At 50.7% G+C, this 7,060-nt stretch overlaps 1 pseudogene across 1 annotated transcript; it reads right to left on the bottom strand.

The window, feature by feature from the left end:
• Nucleotides 1–2,005: 2,005 nt before the first annotated feature.
• LOC310910832 (mas-related G-protein coupled receptor member B4-like) lies at nt 2,006–3,348 on the bottom strand (annotated as a pseudogene). Its single transcript, XR_014592780.1, has 2 exons — nt 3,275–3,348; nt 2,006–3,028 (listed from the first exon to the last, which is right to left on the bottom strand). The product of XR_014592780.1 is annotated as a mas-related G-protein coupled receptor member B4-like (transcript).
• Between the last annotated feature and the right edge of the window lie 3,712 nt (nt 3,349–7,060).

Genomic DNA, 7,060 nt, shown 5'->3' on the forward strand with positions numbered 1-7,060 from the left:
GGGACTAGAAAGGTGTTAAAACCTCAAAAAAGCCTCGGGAACAGAAACACAGAAAAGATGCCATTCCAAGGGACATTAGGAATTCAAGGAGCAACATGGCTACTGACTCCTTTATCCCCACACAGAGTACAACCAAAATGCAATCAACAATCAATACAAGTTTTTTCACTCTCTGGAGCCACGCAGTAGGGCACCAATAAAACATTGTCCTGGTTTAGGGCAAATTTGGGAGGAAACCTCCAAATGGGGTTGCTCTGCAGAGCAAACCCAAATGGCCCCACCCCTCCAGCTGGTCCAGGAAAAAACTTCCTGGGAGAAAAGTGGAAAAAACCATTATTTACCAAACAAAATGCCAACAAGCATAAAGAATGAATAATATGAAACTATAAAACCTCTTGTTCTGGAGTCAGATGGCAAATTGAGGAATTCCTTGCCCTGGGTGTAGCTGGGCTTGGTCAATCCTTTATTGGTCCCTCCGGAGGTCCAGGCCCAGTGGGCTGCAGGTGCAGCTCCTGGTGCTCCTCTGGGTTTTTCAGTCCAGAGCAGGTTTAAACAGTCTCGAGACAAAGGAAAAAACCAGTCGAGGAAACTTCTTTGTCTCAGCTAGCTAAACTAACTAAAAGCAAAAACCCCTCTATCTGTCCACTGTCCATGCATGTGATGAACAACCCCATCCTGGGGAAGAAGAAAACACAGAGGAGCGAAGGCTGTTTTTCAAAACAAACTTCACGTTTCTTCTTTCCCTGCTTCACTCTCAGAACCAGTCTTAAAGGTACAGAACACAACTTACAGCACATACAGAACAGAAAACTAGGATAGAAGGATCATAGCCACCCTAGGACACCTGATCATGCCTTTTATTTCAGTTAAGAGCCATCCATAGGGTATTAAAAGCTATAAATCTTGTGGAAAGTGAGAAATGAGCCATTTGTTAACATTGTTCACCAGGGACAGGCTCTGTAGCAAAGCCCAGATGTTGTTTATTTAACAAATTCTGGGTTTGGAGTTACCACATTGGAAACAAACAAAAGACATAAATTCAAAGTTAATTTACAAGTAGTTACAAAGGGACAAAGATGAGTCCAAGATGGATTTTGGCTGAAGCTGCTTTGCAGAGTCCCTGTACAGCTCCTCCCTAGGGTGGCCAGGTTGAGGATGGAGGTGCTCCAGGGCTTCCTTGGACTTTGATGCTGGGGAAGCAGAGGATGGCCCCATCCTGCAGAACAGCAGCATAACCCCCTAATTCCTGTGAAATTCAATGGTCCAAGCATCTGGTGATGTGAATTTCCATATTCCATATTCTTTTTGGTCACAGGCACAAGGGTTCAATGGAGTTCACTATCAACCCTGCACTTTACTCAGAACAATTTAATTCTGGAATTCAGAAATGTGTCAAATTCCCACTGAAAGAATAAGGGAATGTTGCTATTCCTCCCCAGCTCTGCAGCCCTACCTGGTGTCTCTTCCCATCAGCTGGGAATGGAGGGCGGGCTCTGCCAGATAGAAGGGGAAGGATGCTCCCTGTGATCCCAACCCTTGTCCTGCCATCAAGAGGCACCAGCCCCGCAAGGATTTGGGAAATCACAGCCATCCCTTGCTGGATGTGTTCCCAGGGCTTAAGGTGTCACATTCTTTGCAGGCAAGAGATCCCTCCAAACACCATGAAACTCATCTGTGTAGCCAAAGGACATGGAGTTCATTCCCTGGGCCCGAGGCAATGAGGGTCATTCCATGGGGAATCGAGCTGGGGAACAGAACTGAGCCCAGCTGCTGTGCTTGGAGCCATGTGTATCCAGGAGGGAGGAGGAAAGCCATGCTCCAATGTGCTCCCTGCAGAGCATCCCTCAAAAATCATCCAAGGCAATGCCCCTGCTCCCTTCTCCTGCAGGAATACAGGACAACAGGAAGGGGGATGCCGTGGATATTTATTAATCAAGTGGCTCAAGGAAACCTTCAGCCACTCTCCAGGGGTCCTTCAGCAGAGCAGTGGAAGGGATAACCAGGCTCAGACCCCTGTGTCCTTGTGGGCAGCATTGCTGAGGTCAGCTTCTACTTCCTGTTCATCAAAGACCCTCTGGAGGGAGAGCCGGAGGGACCTCAGGGAGCAGGGCCTCTGGAACCCTCCTGCCAAGAGGTAGATGAAGGGTTTGATGCTGCTCTGGATGCAGGTGAGCAGGAAAAAAACCTGGAAAGACACAGTGGTGTAGCCAAGCTCCTGCAGGAAATTGCAGAGGGTGAGAAGGAGAATGAAGAGCACAATGAGGAAGAAAATGATGTCACGCCTCTTGGGTTCCTGCATTTTGGAGCCCCACTTTGCCTTAATGAAGTAGACTGTGGAGGAAATGACCGTGGGTGCAGCAAACAGGAGCAGGATGAGGGTGTACATGGAGATGAGAGCTGCCCAGCAGTGCTCCTGCTGGTGTGATGGGCACAGGTTTGTCACTGCAGGAATGACAGTGAAGAGAGCAAAGAAGGCTCAGTACTGGACACGGTACACCAACCATGCCAGGCGCTCAGAAATGTTGCAGTGGAGGCAGAGCCTGTAAATATTTGCCAAACTCCTGGTGTGTGTCAGCCTGAACAGAGTCCAGTAGCAGGAGAACACTGGCAGCTGGAAAAGGAAACGCAAGTAGAGCAGGGGCATGATAGGAGAGCAGGACAAGCCCTCCATCAGGAAGAGAAGGATGGAGGGGACTGTGAAGAACAGGAGGAGGAAGTCAGCAAAAGCCAGGTCAAAGGCGTAAGCATTATGGACTTTCAGGCTGAGGAGTTGGAGGACAGCCCCATTCCCCACCAGCCCACAGAGGCTGATGAGCAGTGTCACACTGTGTATGGCCACGTTGGTGACATCTGTCTCACACAGATCATCCCCTTCAGTGGGTGAGGCAGGAGATGGGGACACAGTGGTCACCTCCATGGATGGACACTGGGCAGGCAGTGGGATGTGGCCCCTGGCTGTGGTCAGAGTGGATGGGGAGTCAGTGCTTGGAGAATCCCAGGATGGACCATGTGGCTCCTGTGCAGCTCCCTGCAGTGGGAAGGATTGAGTGGGGAGGAGTGAGATGTGCAGGGAAGGAGGGTGGTGGAAATGGTGGGGTTGGAGAGGGAGGTGGGAGGGTTGGGATGTTGAGCAGGGGATGCAGAAGGGAAGTGCAGGGCAGAGGAGGGGGGAGCTGGGGAGGGCACTGGGGTTACCAGGAGAGGGTGGCAGGAAGAGAGCAGCTGCTGGCGGAGAGGGAGGTGAGGCAGGCAGGAGGAAAAACATTGCACTGACCTGTTCCCAGTGGGGCAGCAGTAGGAAAAAGGGGTCTGTGCAGACCAGCGGCACTTCCTGGTACCTTGTGCTCCTTTGGGATCAATATCCTAAAGCAGCTCTTCCCAGGTCAATAACATGAAGGAGAACGTGCCCAGATCACCAGGAGCTCCCCACTCCCATCCTGCTCACTCCTCTCCATTCCCTATCACCTGACAGGTTTCTACCATTCCTCCTTTCTCTTCCCTGAGGGGTCATGGTCCCTCCAGCAGCAGAGGGCTGCTGGTGGTGCTGATGGCTCTGGAATGCTGGCAGTGCTGGCAGTGCTGGTGAAGCACCTGGCTGCTTGGCAGAAACAACTCCCATTCTGGGAAGGGCTCCAGAATCCTTGCCAAAACCTGCCCTGGGCTCATGGGAGCACCCCTGGGCCATGGACTCCCATTTCTCTCATTGCGATGCAGGCTCCCACAGCCCAAGGGAAGGACAGCAATCAGTTTCTTGCAGCACTTAGAGCCCATCTGAATTACTGCCAATACCCTTGATGATGCAATGAAATCTATTAGAGACCAGGAGTGTTGGTTTGAAAGACAGATATCTGTTAAGGAGGGGCAGGGCCTCCCTTTGAATGATTCTAATTTAGAACATTAAAAGGGCTTTCAGGTAGGGGTATGGGAATAGGAATAACAGTTCTTTACTAGTATATACAACAAAGGCAAACAAACAACAACTACTACAGCAATAATAATGACAGAACCAGGAACCTCAAGGAGCTTTGTTTCACAAAGCCCAAGCCAGTCTAATCTCCTGGGACTCCGAGAGCACCAAGCTGGAACGGTGGAAAATCCTGGGCTGGTGGATGATCAGAAGCTCCACCAGTGGTATCTGGAACATCGGGGATGTCCAGGCATGGCAGGGAGTGCAGGGCTACAGAGTAGCAAAAAACCTCAAGGCAGCGCCCAAGAAACTGTGGGGTGGGACAGGGCTGTCCCAGCAGGGCAGGAGGATGAGAGCTCAGCGTTCTGGGGCCCACGAACAGATGGTGGTAGATTTTCTCAGGACTGGACCCGGTTGCGACAGTGAACTTCTCCCACAGCAAGCAGCAGCCTGCCCGTGTCCTCTCCGATGGGATGCTGAGAGGGAGAGAGCGAAGCTGCCCCCAGCCCTGTCCTTATCCCCCCCTCCTGAATTTTGGGCACCTCTTTATTTTGGTCAAGCACCCTAAAGCACTCAGTACTTAGTCTCCTAGTAACTTAAGGAGAAAAATTCTTTAGAGTGAAAAAGGAACAAACCTGATCCCCAACACAAAGTCACATCATGTAACCAGTATATCAGCACTAGTCATCTTAAGAAGTTGAGATAACACATTTCTAAACTATTATGTATTTATGACCTTAAGATAAAACAGAAAACCCCCACCAAAACCACTTACAACTACTGACAACCACGATGTAAAAATTGTATCCTTTTCCATTCACAAACAAGATTTTTAGTGTTTCATCACAGCCCTTTTAGTCCAAGCCGTCTTATTTCTAAGAAAAAAAACAACTAAGCTTTGCATATTAGATAAGCATATTTTAACAAAACCTAGGATAATTTAAAACCTACATGAAATAAAACTTTAAATTAATAAAATATATGTCTATTATCCCTTAAACTTTATAAATCTTAATTTTAGATTTAATTTATACTTTACTGTGCCTAGACTTAAATAAACTATACAGAAATTACTCCTAATATTAACAGAAAATACTCTTAATATTAACAGAATACTAAAACATAACTCAGACCTAAATATATTAAATGACTCCAATTAAAAATCCACTTCTATTTTGTGACAGTAGATCTTTTCCCTATAATGTATTGGGTTTCTGCACAACGAAAGAATAAATGATTATTGCTTTTATTTCGGGTCTTTTGCTTGCGATTCTGCACCTGCTTTGCAGACATCCAGTGATTTCCATATCTCTCCTTCTGAGTCCAGGAAACTTGTAACTTTGATTGATTTGTCGTCATAAATCAAACTGTGAGTTGACTGTTGCTGTACATTGGGAGTTTTAGAAGGTGCAATATAAGAGGCGGCCGGTGGGGGCGCTGCAGGCGGAGGTTCAATGTCTCTTTGGTCACAAGATGGCGCCGGCGGGAGCACACGGCATTGTTTACGGAAGTGCGGGGGCTCCGGTATCTGGCGGTGTTTGTGTCCCTCGGGCAATGTGTGCGGTCACTGCCTGCGTAGGCCTCGTAACCTGCACAGTCCCGCTCCTGATTTCTGTGCGCGGGGGAGCCCGCCCAGCTCCAAACTCGTTCCCAGTAATTCAGAGGGTTCCCTGTTTATCAGGATTGTGCCTTCCTTTGGTTGAGCTGCGGCTGGCGTTCTTTTAAAGGCTGCGGACTTTGTCTGAGCGAGAGAAGGCGGGGTAGCTCCTCTCTCCGCTTTTCGCCTTACAATTTGCGTCTGGGAACTTTGTAGCTCAGCGATTACGTCGCTGGGATTTTCGGCGTTTCCCTGCCCTCCTGTAAGCTCCTCCTGGCCCTGGCTTGTTCCCTCCGGGGTCTGAGGAGCGGGTGAAGCCACAGCCGTGTTTTGTGGTTTTAAATGAGGCTGTGGAAAGGCCGGGCGGGCTCTGCTCGCTCCTGGCGGCGCCGCTCCGCTTGACTGGCCCGGCGGGGGCTGCCGCGCCCGCCGCGCCTGCTCCGCCGGCTCCAGGCGGAGGCCGCCGGACACCCCTGAGGGGGAGTCGGGCCGCCCGCACCGGGGGCTGCGCCGTCCCGCTCGCCTCCTGCGAGGGGGTCCCTCCGCCTGCCCCGGGCTGCGGGGCCGCTCTGCCCGTTCCCTGCGGTGTCTCCTGGCCGGGCTCGTGTGAGGGGCTGCCCCGCCCGTCCCGCCCTCTCGGCTCTGTTGGTGCCGCTCGGGCCCTGTCGCCCCGCGCTGCGGAGACGATCCGCCCGCCGCGGGCTGCGGGCGCTTGGGAACTCCGCGCTGTTGGCGGCGATATTTGCGCTGTTTGCGTAACTGCGGCAGGATGTGATGTGCGGACAGCGGCCGCGCCGTTTGCCCGAATTGAGAGATTTCCTTTACTGCCGCTTCTTGCGGTCGGAGGTGTTCACCTGGTCTCGTACTCTGGAACGTTCTCTGGAATTTCATGGGGTCCTGTGTCTACGGGCAAAGCCTCCAGAAGTTTAGAGGATGCCTTAACGTCTGAGGTTGTCCCCACCTCTTGTTGGAGTCCAGGGCATCCCTCTGGGCGCCCTGGGAAAGTCACAGGCCTCGGTAGAGAGGCCTGGGACCCGAGAAAGAGGGTTTGGGGTCTGTGCAGGGGGGTTTGCCTGGCCCAGAGCCCAGAAAGACACAGTCTTTGATTTTAGTCCATGAGAAAAACTTCCAAGCAGAGAAGAATTGCAAGTCACAAATGTATGACAGATAGTGGTGTACTTTATCACTGTGTGGAAGATTTTGTAGTTTTGGATTTTTAAAATGTAGATGCAAAGGCACAAGATGGAGATTTTAGGGCGGTGCCCTGGCTTCTTCTCCCTTGGCATCCATCTTCTGCAGCGACGTGGGCACAAAGTAGTTTCAGTGGATTGGGTCAAAGTAGAAATGAAGCTTCTAGTATAGGTGATAGACATTGGCACAGAATTGTAAATAATGGGTACGTAGTTATCTGTATAAGAGGTAGCGACCTCCCATCACAGAAGGAGTCAACTTGTGTCCAGGCTGTTGTGAACATCTTGGCTGGACACAGGGGAGTCACCTCGTGTCCGAGCTGCTGTGAATATCTTGGCCGGACACAGAGAATTGTAAGATAAGAA

Source organism: Zosterops lateralis (assembly GCF_965231275.1).
Source record: "Zosterops lateralis genome assembly, chromosome: 6".
NCBI lineage: Eukaryota > Metazoa > Chordata > Aves > Passeriformes > Zosteropidae > Zosterops > Zosterops lateralis.